Source organism: Enhydra lutris, unplaced genomic scaffold (assembly GCF_002288905.1).
Source record: "Enhydra lutris kenyoni isolate GAN:26980312 unplaced genomic scaffold, ASM228890v2 scaffoldscaffold39, whole genome shotgun sequence".
NCBI lineage: Eukaryota > Metazoa > Chordata > Mammalia > Carnivora > Mustelidae > Enhydra > Enhydra lutris.
In genome coordinates, this window is record NW_019154123.1 from 1,588,951 (window position 1) to 1,603,162 (window position 14,212).

The window sequence follows — 14,212 nt, forward strand, 5'->3', positions numbered from 1 at the left end:
GCCTGTGATCTCTGTCAAATAAATAAATAAAATCTTAAAAAAAAAAAAAAAACACAAGCAATAGGTTCCTAAAAATTTCTACAAGCTACACTGCAACACTTTTATTTGATAACATTCTATGCAACCTTGTCAAAAGGTCATAAACTAAAGCATTATAATTTCCCTTAACATAACCCAAAAAAAGAGGATTTTTATCAATACTGAGATTCAAGGATAGATGAACAAATCCAAGATTATGAGACACACAAGTAGTTTCTCAATCCAGTAGTAAGAGTAGCCTAAGAAAGAAAGAACTGGCAGAAGAAAAAGAACTACATGTGCATGTAAAAACAGCACATGAACCTTCTGTGCATTTTAAACAAAATGACCACAATTAGACTAAAAGAGGAGACAGAGCACCTACTCCAGGGTTCTATCAGCTCCTTAAATTCGTAGAGTCCTGAAAAACAAAGGGATAGATGTCCTCAGAGAAACCAAAATAATCAGGAATCTCTTTAAAAACAAGAGGCAGATGAGATCAGATTAAAGGAGGTAATCATATACTCAGGAGTTTCTCCCCAGAAAAAAATTGATTCCAAAAGTGGGTATTGCTCCATGCACTGAAGGGACAAAAATGGGAAGGGACTTCCTGAAGGAAAGCAAAGCACTGTTAGTTGAGAAGCCTCAGCAGGACCAAGTGGGTCACCTCTTCTTGCTGCCTTTAGACCATGGGTAAAAGTAGTAAATAACATGTATTTATCCCCAAAGGATCAGGACATTTCCAAGTATCTAGTGACACATAGGAAGACCAGAACCCCTAAACTTTTCCTGGTACTACGCAATTCCCAACAACCTTTGGTATAGGCAGCCATGAACGGAGAGTATTTGCAGAGCGCGTAAAAGGGCATCTTAAAAAGCAAACAAAATCAACAACAACAAAACAGCCAAGAATCACCTAAATTTGGTGGGACAACATGGTGAAAGGGGGAAACCAACTGTAATTAATCAAGAAATATTCAAATCTTGGAGACTTAGAAGAGTAAAAAAAAAAAAAGAATTTAAAGTATAAGAAATACACTGAAGTAAATATAAAGACAGGAGTCCTCAGACAGAAATGGATTACAGATTACCTACGTGCACTGTAGAGAAATACCTGAAGGTCAAAAATCCCAAAAGCTTCAAAAGGGAGAAAACGTTACCCCCAGAGGAATGAGAATCAGATTTATATCGTTTCACTGGCAAGACTTTGATACATGAAGACGATGGAGAAATAACTTCAAAGCTCTGAGAGTGAATTTCTTTATATCCAAGGATTCCAAAGCCAATTAAGAGTATAGATATTTTCAGATATGTAGGGACTGAAAACTCTATCCCAGTCCTACTGAAATGAAGCCACACCCTTCTGTTGTGCAACAAGCCATCAACACACTTAGTGGCATAAAACATATTGTTATGCATAGAGATCCAACAGGCCAGTACTTCAGAAAGGTAACCAGAATTGACCCTTCTCAGCCTCATAGTTATCTGAGGCCTCTTCTAGAAGAGTTAAATGACTGGCACTGACTTCAACAGCTACAAAAGCTGAGGCTGGAGGATCTACTTCCAAGATGACTTCTTTCTTCACCTACCATTTAACCTCTGGGCTGAAATGGCTGATGAATGGGCTCAGTGAGAACTGTAAACTAGAGCACCCATACATGACTTCTCCATGTGGGCTGATTTTTCACAGTGTAGCAGGTAGGTCTTGAGATGGAGCAATCTAAGAAGGAATGTCCACTATAGCCCTGTATCTATTAAAGAAATTGAATCTGTAGTTAAAAGCTTTCTCCCATAAAAAAATTCCAGACATAGGGAGCCTCACATGAATTTGACCAAACATTTAAAAAAGAAATACCAATTCCATACAAATGCTAATAGAAAATTAAAGACAGCCAGCATTACCCTGATACCAAAAGCAGGCAAAGACATTAGGAGAAAACTACAATCCAATATCTCATCAACAGAGATGCAAAAATCTTAATGAAAGATTAGCAAATTAAATCTAATAATATAAAAAAGGATAATACTTCATGACTAAATAAGATCCCAGGACTGCAAGATTTACTTAACATTCAAAAACTGATAAATATAATTCATCAGATTAAAAAGCTAAAAAAAGGAAAAACACATGGTTATCACAATAGACACAGAAAATACACCTGATAAAAATCCAAAATCTATTCCTAATAAAATCTTCCAGTAAAGTAGAAACAGAAGGAAACTTCCTCAACACGATAACTAACAGCTATAGAAAAAAACCCACTATTATTTATCAGTGAAACACCAAATGTTTTCCCCAACGATAGGGAACAAGGTAAACAAGTCTGCTTTTGCCACTTCCATTTAACATTTTCCTTGATGTTCTAGACAGTGTAATACAGTAAGAAAAATAAAAGGCTTCTGGATTGAAAAGAAATAAAACTGTAGTTATTCAAAGGTAATATGGTCATTGATCTAGAAAATCCAACAGAAACTATAAAAAAGCTATTAGAACTAATCAGTGAGTTCAGCAAGATTTCCAGATGTAAGATTAATATACAAAAATCAAATGGAGATGACATCATTAAAAAAAAAAAAAAAAAAAAGCTTTTTATAAAGTGAACAAAAGGGCTCAGGGACCTGCAGAGCCAAAAAAAGAAAAAAAGAAATCCATCACTTATTCTACCAGAGGCTCAGAAAAAAAGGAAAAATGCAGAAACAAAAATTTATTTGAAGACATAATGGCTAAAAGCTTCCCAGATGAGGCAAAAGACATAAACCTATTAATTTAAGGAAAACAGTTAAAAACCCAAAGAAACACACAGCTAGACACATCATAATCAAACTTCTGAAAATGAAAGGCAACGAGAAATCTTCACAGCATCAGAGAGAAATACAGGAGAACAAAAGACAAAGGATTTCTCATCAAAACCACAGACACCAGAAGGAACTGCATGGTATTTTCAAGTATTACAGAAAAGAACGGTCAATAATTCTATATCCATTAAACGGTCTTTAGGATTGAGGATGAAATAAAGACTACTCAGATGAAGGGAAGCTAAGGTAATTTCTAGCCAGCAGACCTATTTTCAAGGAATGGCTAAAGGAAGTTATTCAAACAGGAAGGATAGGATAACAAGAGGAAACTCAGAACAACAGAAATGAAGAAAAGGCAACAGAAAGGTAAATAAACTATTCTTGAGTTTTAAATGTTATTTTTGACAGAAGCAAAAAAAATCCTAGCATTAACAATGTATATAGAGGTAATAGTAAGGATGACTATACCATAATGGGGAGATGATAAAGCAGCTTTGGTGATAGCAAGATTATATTTCACTTAAATGATAAAATGTTCACCCTGGAAGACTGTACTAACTATGTACATACAGTGTAATCTTTATAAGAACCATTAGAAAAATTTAGAACACTAGATAAATCAAATGGAGTATCAACAAATTGAAAGTGTATTTTCTCTGACCATAATGAAATCAACTAGATACCAAAAACAAAATGTCACAGGAAAGTCTCCTAAAACCTGGAAACTAAACAGCACTCTTCTAAATAATTCATAGATCAAAAAGTATGAGGAGAGGAGAAGAACATAATGACCTGAATGAAAATAAAAACAAAATTTACTAAAACTCTAAGACAAAGCTAGAGCAGTGCTTGTAGGGAAATTTGTTGCAATAAATGTATACCTTTAAGAAGAAAGTCTCAAACTACTAATCTATGGTTCCATCTGACAAAATCAGAAAAAGGACAAAAAGAACCTAAAACAAGCAAATAAAATAAAAACAAGAGCAGAAATCAGAAAAATTGACAACAGGGAAACAAATGAGATAATCATACTGTTTTTGTTGTTGCTATTTTAGAAAAATCAATAAAACCGGCCCAGATGGTTTCATTGACAAAGTCTATGAAATACTTACTGAACAAATAGCACCAATTCTATAGTCTCTTCCTAGCACTATTTTATGAGACCAGCCTTACTCTGATACCAAAAGCAAAGACAATATTAAAAAACAAACAAACAAAAAAAGCAATATTCCTCATGATTATAGATTCAAAAATTCTCAATAAAATATTAGCAAATTGAATCCAGCAATATAGAAAAAGAAAAATACACCACATCTAGTTGGGTTTATTCCAAGACACAAGGTTGGCTCATTATTTGAAAATTAATCAAGGTGATCTATCATATTAACAGTCTAAAAAAAGAAAACCACATGATCACATCAATTAAAGCAGAAAAAACATTTGATAATACCATTCATTAAAAACAAACAAAACTTTCAATAAACTAGGAACAGAAAGGAACTTCTTCAACCTACAGACTGTTTGCAAAAATCCTATAGCTAAAAAATCCTATACCACACTTAATGGTAAAACACTGAATGTTTTCCTTGTAAGAACTGGAACATGGAGTAAAATTCTATAGGACTATACACATACATATGCATGTATATAAAAACTGGTGAAAACTGAAGAGGCCTATAGTCTAGGCAATAGTATTATACCAACTTCAGTTTCCTGCTTTTGGTATTGTGCTACAGTTATACAAGAGGCCACCACTGAGGGAAAGCAGCACAAAGGGCATGTAGGACTCTATACAATATTTTTCACAACTTCCTGTGAGTCTCTAAATTATTTCAAAATAAAAAGGTCAAGGAAAAAAACTTGAATAAGAAATCACAGAAGAAAATCTTCATGACCCAGAGTTAAGAGTTCTTATATATAACACCAAACTCATGATCCATAAAAGAAAAAAAAAAAAAAAAAAAAATCAAAAAATAAAAACATTATAAAAAAAAAAAAAAAACACAAAAACAAAAAAAAAAAAAAAAAAAAAAAAAAAAATCAATAAATTTAAACTTCATCCAAATTAAAAGCTTTCACAGAAACTGCTCTTAGGAAGATAAAGACAAGTCACATAGTGGGAAAGATTATTCACAAATTCCATATCTGAAAAAGGACTTGCATCCAAAATACATACAGACTTCTTTAAACTCCAGCAGTAAGAAAACAATCGATTTAGAAATGGGCAAAAGACTTGAACAGACACTATACGAAAAGATATAAGGATAGCAAATAAACACATGAAGAGATGCTTAGTATCATTAGTCATTAGGGAAATCCAAAATAAAGTTACAAAAGTTATCATTAAAGACCTATTAAGATGGCTAAAAGAAAAAAAGTAGTAATACTAAGTGCGAACAAGGATACAGAGTAACTGGATCTCTCAGACATTCGCAGTAGGAACATTAAATGGTACAGGCACTCTGGAAGATAATCAGGCAGTTTCTTATCAAGTTAAACATACAGTTGCCATGTGACCCAGCAAAACACTCATCAGGATTTATCCCAAGAAATGAAAATATGTTCCCACAAAAACCTGTGGGCAGATGTTCACTGTGGCTTTACCCGTAAAAGCCAAAACATGGAATTAACCCAAAAGTACTTCAACAGGTAAGTGAGTAACAGTTCATCAAGACAACAGAATATTATTCAGCAATAAAACAGAATGGATTACTGACATCCAACAATGGCAGGAACTTAGATGGATCTCAAGCGCATTAAATTGAATGAAAAAAAAAGACCATCTCAAAGGGCTACATATTGTATGATTCCATTTATATAACATTCTTAAAGTGACAAAACTGGAGTAATGGATTACTGGTTCCCAGTAGTTCAGAGCTAAAGAAGCAGTAGGACGATTAAAAGCAAACAGCGGATTCCTTTGTGCTGATTGAAGACTTCTGAATGCTGTGATCATGGCTACCTAACTATTCACCAGCAATAAAAATACCATAAACACACACTCATGTAAAATTTGATAAAATTCAACTAAGGTATGTACCTGAATTAGCATACCAATGCCAATTCCTGGTTTCCTTATGTATAATTTAGAGCTGTGTGTCCCAATTTTTTTCCATTTTTACTATAGTAGAGCCTTTATAGGTTTTTTTCCTAATGCCCCCCATGAAATGTTAATACCACAGACACATTGTCTCTTTATTTATATGCTGCACGTATAACAGTACTTCATATATTGAAAGATCAAGATTATTTTCTCCCTCCATTAACAATTTTTGCCCCTTTGAAGGCAGTAGCATACTCACTGAAGACCTATATTAAGGTTATGAGAGACAGTATCATTAGGAAAAACTGGAGAAAAGGAACATGAAAACTGCCATGTTTTGCAGCTTTATGTGTTACACTATTTCAAAATAAAGTTGTAATTTTAAAAAGATTAAAAACATCTAAGAGTAAAGGACTTAGAATAACCAAAACAGTAAAACAGAAGAACAAATCTGGATGACTTACATACCTGATTTCAGGTGATTCCAAGTCTCACTACAAAGCTACAGCAATCAAGGTGGTGTAGTACAGGTATAATTAGGATAAACAAATAGATTCATGTAACAAAACAGAGTCCAGAAATGTTCCCACTTATATAGTCACTTTATTTCGACATATTTTCACCAAGGTTACTGAAGAAACAAAAGCATTTTTTCCTAATATTTTAGTTATTTATTTGAGAGTGTGAGCAAAGAGGAAGGATAGAGAGAGAGAAAAGGAGACTCCTCACTGAGCAGGGAGCCCAATGAGGGACTTGATCCCAGGACTCTGGGATCATGACCTGAGCTGAAAGCAGACGTGTACCTGACTGAGCCACTGAGGCACCCAATAAAAGCATTTTCAACAAATGGTGGTAGACCTGGATAAAAATGGAGGTGGGGGGGGAAATCAGCCTAAACCTTCTGATCTACTTCACAGTACCCACAAAAACTAATTTGCCAGATTATAAACCTAAATATGAAAACTAAAACTATTAAACCAAACAAAACTTCAATTCCTCAGAGTAGAAAAAGTTTTTTTTAAGAAGACACAAAGACACTAAACAGAAGAGAAAAAGATAAATTTAATTTCATCAAATATAAAACCTGTTCATCGAAAAACACCATGAAGAAAATTAAACGGCAAGCCAGAAGAAAGCGTTCACAGTAGATAGACAGATACAGACACAGATAAATACAGAAATAGGTACAGTTCTATATCTATATATGTAGATACATAGACTTATTTGACAAAGGACTTGAATTTAGCATATATAAAGAATTCCTATGGATCAATAACAAAAATACAAACAACCAAATAAAAAACCCAATAAAAAAGGGACAAAAGGGGTGAATGGATTCCTCAAAAATATATACAAATTGTAAATATGTAAATGAACAGGTGTTCAAAATCATCAGTCATTAAGAAAATGCAAATGAACCCCATTATACCATTTCACACCCACAAGAATGACTAAAATTAAAAATACTGACAACACCAAATGTCAGAACGTGGAGCAACTGGAACTTTCATATATTGCTGGTAAGAGTGTGAAGAGAAACTTCTTTGGAAAACTAATTGTTAAGTTATAGTTAAATATACACCCAACCTACTTTCCACTCCTAGGTATTCATTCACCTATCGTCAATAACAACACATTTCCAGAAAATGACTTGTATAAGTCTGTTTATGGAAGCATTCACACTAGCCAAAAATTGGAAACAACCTAAATGCCCAGCTGAATACTACTCAGCAATACAATAACTGCTGATACACTCAATATGGGTGGAACTTAAAAACTGTTGAGAACAAGAAGCCAGGTCCAAGAGTAAATACTACAAGATTCTAGAACATAAAAAACTGTGGTGATAAAGAATAGAACACTGGTTATCTATGGGAGTTGAGGAGGATACTCTCTGGGGGAGGTCTTGATTCGGTCAGTTGTAGACACGTATCACAACTTACAACCTATAGATTTCACTGCATATTTTACCTCAATTTATATTAGCTTTAAAACAGGATAAATAACTGCACTCATAGTGGGTGATTTTAACATGTAACTTTTAAATAATTAAGTAGATAAAAAGTTCTGTAATTTTCTCCTTAAAGATATTATTCATCTTTTACTAGATTTATTTCTACTAGTAAGGGTTAAGTAACATGTAATTATTTGTTGCTAGTTTCACTTAAATTTTTTATTGTCCTTATAGCCAACACAATCTTACTTCTCATTAATTCTAGTAAATTGGCCATAGTCTTCTAATTTCTATGTGGACAATCACAGGGACAGCTCTGCTCTTTCTTCTTAAATGCTTACTGGCTAGGTCCTTTAGAAAAATGGTTTAAGTATAAACTAACAGCACCTCGGTCTTGGATGCTCAAATTCCATTTAGAATTTTTATAGTGATCTTCCTGTTGAGATTGGCCTATGATTTTCCTCTGAGTTGCTTTGGTGTAACAGTTACATTATTTAAATGATAAACTAGGGACCTAACTCTCCCCTTGTATTCTCTAAACACTCTGTATAAAATAAAGATTAACAGTTCCTTTAAAGTTTGGTAGAAACTACCTGTGACTATCAGTTTTAGGAATCAACTTGGCTAGGCTATCCTCTCCAGTTATTTAAACAAACACTAATCCGGGTTTTGCTGGGAAGGTACTTGGCAGATGTGATTAAAGTCTATAATCAGTTGACTTTAAGTAAACTAGATTTTCCTAGCTAACCTGGGTGGGTCTCAAAAGCCTGAAGAACAGCGTTGGTGGTATAGTGGGGAGCACAGCTGCCTTCAAAAGCCTGAAGAACAGAACTAAGATTTTCCTAAAGAATGCCTTCTGCAAACTGTGGCTTCAGCTCAGAACCAAGGGTTCTAATGCTGATAGCCATTCTTCCCCATAGCTTGGCCAGCCCTACATTTCAGACTTGCCCAACTAGCTACCACAGTCACATGACCGATGGTCTCTGCTCGAATTCTTGACAGGTACACCAGCTGTTAGCACCTAGGTCTTGCAGTCTGTGAGTGAGAGAGACACAGAGTTTTACCTACCAATTCTGTTTTCTAAGGGCTTTTTATTTTTTAGTTACAGTTTTAGCAAATTTATATTTCACAAGGAAACTATCCATTTCGTCAAATTTTCCAAATAATGATATGAAGATATTCACATGATTTTTTTCCTCTTTACCACACCTATAGTTGTATCCGAATTTTCACTGCCTATGCCAGGGTTCAACAAACTATTTCTAGTTAAGGACGAGACTTGTGAATAAAGTTTTGTAGGCTACAAACTATCTGTCATGTATATGCCTTTTTAAACCACCCTTTGAAAATGTAACTAACCATTCATAGCTTACAGACCTTACTAAATTTTGCCTGGACCCTGGTTTACTGAAACCTGGCCTAAACTATTTATTTATGCCCCTCTTTCTCCTTAGCTTTGCCAGAGCTGCTGTCAGATGGGAAAAAGGACAGTGAGCTTATAGAAGGCACTGGAAATATGGATGGAGGAAAAAAAGGCAGCTTCGAGGGAGGCCCTACAGGATAACAGGGCCTGCAGGGACTAAGGAAAAGAGGATTCAAAGAAGGCTGCCAGTTTTTCTGGCTCCCAGGGAAACGCTGTGACCACTCACTGACACAGGGAACGCATGAGAAACACCAGGTGAGAGAGGACTTCAGCTGTGGACATGGTGAATTTCCGATGCCTGTGAGACTTCCTGTGGAGTGGAAAGCTGATGTGTACTTGAAGGGAAATAATGAAACAGGAGACTATCTCCACATACTTCTTTCCTCCTGGTCTGCAGCACACACTTTAGGAGGCATCAGTTATTAACATGATAATTAATGAGGAGTAGAGGAAACACTGTAATCCACTGACCTAGTTTATAAAATCAATTTCAAAATGTTCTCTTCCTTTCACTTATATAATTTTAAACTATACAACTTATTAATATTGTGTCCTGATGAGTATCTTTTGTTCTAGAAACTTTGCAGTGGTCTCAGATAACAAAAGCACTAATTTTTTAAATCAGTTCCTTAAATGGGCATAGTTGTGTAATATTAAGCTATTTTTCCTTAAGAAATTATAACAGAAATTTACCTATTTATGAATTCTAGGTTATAATTCCTATTTAAACATATGTTTTAAATGGCTTGCAAAAATTCCTTCTGAACAGTCTTCTAAAACCTCCTAGGGCAAAACAAACAAACAAAAACAATTACAGAATCACATGAATATTTAGATTTTCCAAATTCTTGGTGTTAAATCAGAAATAAAAATATATAAATAAATTCTGCTAAAGATGCTCTCATTTGATAGCACATCAACCACTGAATATTAATTATAATTTTATACATATTACAAAGCTATCTTCAGCAATTATAAAATTATCCTTTTTATTTATAAAATTCAGAATGATTCTCTCGAAGTCAATGTGATGCATATATGTTATACATTTGTATAAGAACCTGCAAAAAAAAAAATCAAATTTTGAGAGTTTGCTACTATATAGTCATATGAATTTATACTGAGATAAAGAATCAGGATAACACCACCAAAGAAAATTTCCAAAGCTCTAACTTCTCAACATTCTATCATCACCTGAAAGTCAATTTTCACCTTTTTCACTGGCTGAATTTGTTAGCTCAGATTTTGCTTGGGGGCTCACAAGTTCTTGCAGTATGGTGGGAGTAGATTAGATTGTAAGTCTACTGACAACAGCAGTTGCTATGAATCCACAAAGATAACAGTAAAGCAGATCAGAGTATTACAGAATCTTTCATTGGAAAGAAGTGACATTGGAAGGGCAAGGTATGCCTTTACAATAGTGAGAATATTCTAATTTAACGAATTTGATTCTTGTTTAGAAAATGCCACTTTTTTTTTTTTTTTTAAACTTCCTGGTTAAATTTATTCACTCCTGAAGACATTTCCATGCTACTTTTTACTCTGGAAGAAAAACAAGAAAAATGCTTGCAGTAAGTTTGCAACGGTATCCTCATCAGCCACAGTTTCTATCTTTAGGTCTCTCTACCAGCTACCAAGAGCCTAGAAATGAAGGGCTCCAGGCAGATGGTATCAGGAAAAACATAGAAAGACCAGTATTCTCAATTGCTACATTTCCAATAAGTGCTTCACACCAGGAAGCTAGGCAGCTTCCAGTTTTCAACAGCACAAAAATAGGGATGATCTTGATCAGATTCTCGGGTTCTGCCAGCTTGCTCGTACTTTCTTGCTATGATAATATGAGGAAGGGGTGGGTGGGTGATAGAGATACTTAAGCTGGGAAAATTAAGACAGTGAAGATCAGTGCTCCTTTCACATTCGTTCCTTCAAGCCCTACTTGAACGAACAAAACCAGAAAAGAAAATCAGTAGTAGGAGATATTCTCCCCCCGCCCAACCCCCAAATTCCAGCCTGCCTCTGGCTATAAGGCCTTCAAGATGAGGCAATGAACGACCACAGTCTGTAACAGCCCACCCAGGTGAAGGTACTTTGATTCCATTTTGCGTATAAAGAAGTGGAGACCCACAGGGTTAAATAAATCAAGTCTCTGCTAAAGCAGCAATGCCAAGATCATGTAACCCAGGTCTCGAATCTTCTTCCATGACACACCACACACATGCCGGTGGTGGCCTCTTTAAAGGGATTTCAGCAAATAAGGTTATATAAGCTTCGGAAGTTATGCAAAGTGTGAAATAACCCTCAGATAGTCAAGACTGTTTCAGAAGCACAGGCAAAAACACACACACACACACAAAACCAGAACAAAAAAAAACACCTCACCCTTCAGATTTTTTTCTTTATCAGAGCATTAAATGAATTCTGATTCTCTGATTTCTAGCATGTTGAAAATTATTTAAAAGAAGAAAAAACCTACCACAAGCCATTTGTCAGTTGGCTGAAAAAATATCTTCAAACAAAGTAAACATCACATATTAGGTCAACTGGTAATAACCTAATTTTTTATAAGCTCAAACTTGAAAAAAGATAGGGAAAGCAAGTCGGTGAGGTAGATGTGCCTACTTCTGCTAAGCTTCTGGGTCAGATACCCTATAGCTCACAAGAGTAGTCTTCATATGAACTATTTTGTCCTATCAGCTTTCACTGTTAATAACCACCCAGTTCACACTAGATGTGCCCATTTCCCAAAAGCACCTATTTCTTGGACCTCAGATTCTGTAGATTGCGAGGTGTGAAAACTTCCTCTTCCACCCACATTACTTTAACCAAGATGAGGCCAAAAAGGGACAACAAATCTAAAAGTATACCAAAGCAGGAAATCAACTTATACAAGAAGACATGCCAATTTTAGAAATGTGCTGCAATCTCCATCGTGGCCATAATTTCTTAAATGAAAAGGTTTCACATTTACTTTACTTGGTAAAACTTTGAGACTATCTTTTCCTACAAGCACAATTTCCCACTGATACATAAGAGAAAATCAGCAGTGTTAGGAGAGAAATAAACAGGTATTTGAGAAAGAAATAAGGGACAGTATGCCTATGCCTTCTCAGCAATACACACCTGATTTTTCTCTGATGGTACATCTGGAACATGGTAGACTATATTCAAATCTATGAATGTTCCTCAGTGCCTTCGGCCACTCTATTCCACCAGTTCTCCTTCATCTTACAATATTTCATAACATTTCTTCAGAAAACATGTGCCACTTTGTAATGGAGTGGGGGGAATTATTTTTACACTGAGAGGTTATTCACTTATTTCAAAGAATCAAACTTTGCTCACACCACTCATGGCTTTCTTGGCATGGCCTTCAGAGTCCGTGTGTGTTAACACGAAAACCAGTTCCATAATACAACTTTTCTTGGGGAGGAGCATTTCCATTTCCCAGGATGATCACCTACCACCTTCACCAGACTGCCCCTAGCTAACGTTGGCTGAAATTCAAGTTCACTTCCTGTACAAGAAACTTGCCAAGAATGAGGATATTGAGATGAATGGACTATACAGGCTGAAGGCAAATCCTAAAGGAGTCTCAAAAATATTCTGAAAAAACGTAATACTAGGAAAAGCATAAACAATTCCAAGATCTGCTCCTAGTCCTTCTGCAGCAACCCCACAAGGTTCTACCTTTAAAGATGCTGATTATGCCATGTTCTCAGTGATTATTTCCAGCTCCAAAATTTACTCTGCCCACATTTTCAAGTGTCTGTTGGCAATTTCCAAGTCCCACCGGCATCATGATTTCAACTTAAAAATTTCAACAACTTAAATCTGCATTCTGCCATCCTGGTGGTTATGTTATACTCCTTACCTTAAAAAAAAAAAAAGAAAGAAAGAAAGAAAAAAGAAAAAAAAATCAGCTTACATTTATATGGTACACAGAAGCAGCAGAATAAATATTTAAAGAAGGAAGGAAGGAAGTGGTAGAAGGAATTGTTTTACAAACATCACACACAAGGTATTACAAAGTAGCAGGAGCTCAGAAAACCCAAAGCAATCTTGCAACATTACCCAGCAAGTAACTGTAGAGTCAAACTCCAGCTCAATCTTCTGTCCTTATTTTCCATTTTCTACCTCTTATTTTCTTAACAAAATCTACCACCTTAAAATCAAACACTTGTTCCATCCCAAAGTTCTCTCTGACCTCAGCACCTGAAAGTGCCTTCTCCTCCTTTAAGCCCAGGATTTGGGGCACAACAATGCTATGGCTCTAACTGCATCTGGATTCATACATCACATCACACCATCTATGCAATCTTTCCCTGATAGAGCAGTGGTTGCCATGGACTGAATCTTTGTCCTCCTCCCCCACTCCACTTCATCCTGAAGCTCTAAACCTTAATATGACTTTTATCTGGAGAGGCAATTAAGTGTTAAAGGAGATCATATGGGTAGGGCCCTACTCTGACAGGTGGTCTTATAAAAAGATTCTAGCAACCAAATTGACCAGCACCTTGAGCTTGGACTCTCCAGCCTCCAGAACTGTGGGAAAATAAATATGTTGTTTAAGCCACTCAGTCTATGGTATGCTGTTATGGCAGGCCAAAGACACTAAGACAGATTTTGGTACCAGAAGTTCTCAATTCTGGCTACATCTTCTAATAAGTACTTGAGAAGGCTTTGTAAAATTCTGATGCCTGGGCACCACCCAAACCAGTTAAATCAGAAATGATGGGATAAACCCAAGCATATATATTTTTATTTTATTTTATTTAAAGATTTATTTGACAGCGAGAAAGATCACAAGTAGGCAGAGAGCCAGGCAAAGAGAGAGGGAAGCAGGCTCCCTGCTGGGCAGACAGCCTGATTCGGGGCTTGATCCCAGGACCCTGAGATCATGACCTGAGCCGAAGGCAGAGGCTTAACCCACTGAGCCACCCAGGTGCCCCAAGCATTTGTATTTTTAAAAGCTCCTCAA

At 35.7% G+C, this 14,212-nt stretch overlaps 1 protein-coding gene across 2 annotated transcripts in view; it reads right to left on the minus strand.

The window, feature by feature from the left end:
• Positions 1 to 14,212, minus strand: part of LOC111155186 (C-X9-C motif containing 1) — an 85,724-nt gene that overhangs the window by 62,366 nt on the left and 9,146 nt on the right. The window lies entirely within an intron of this gene.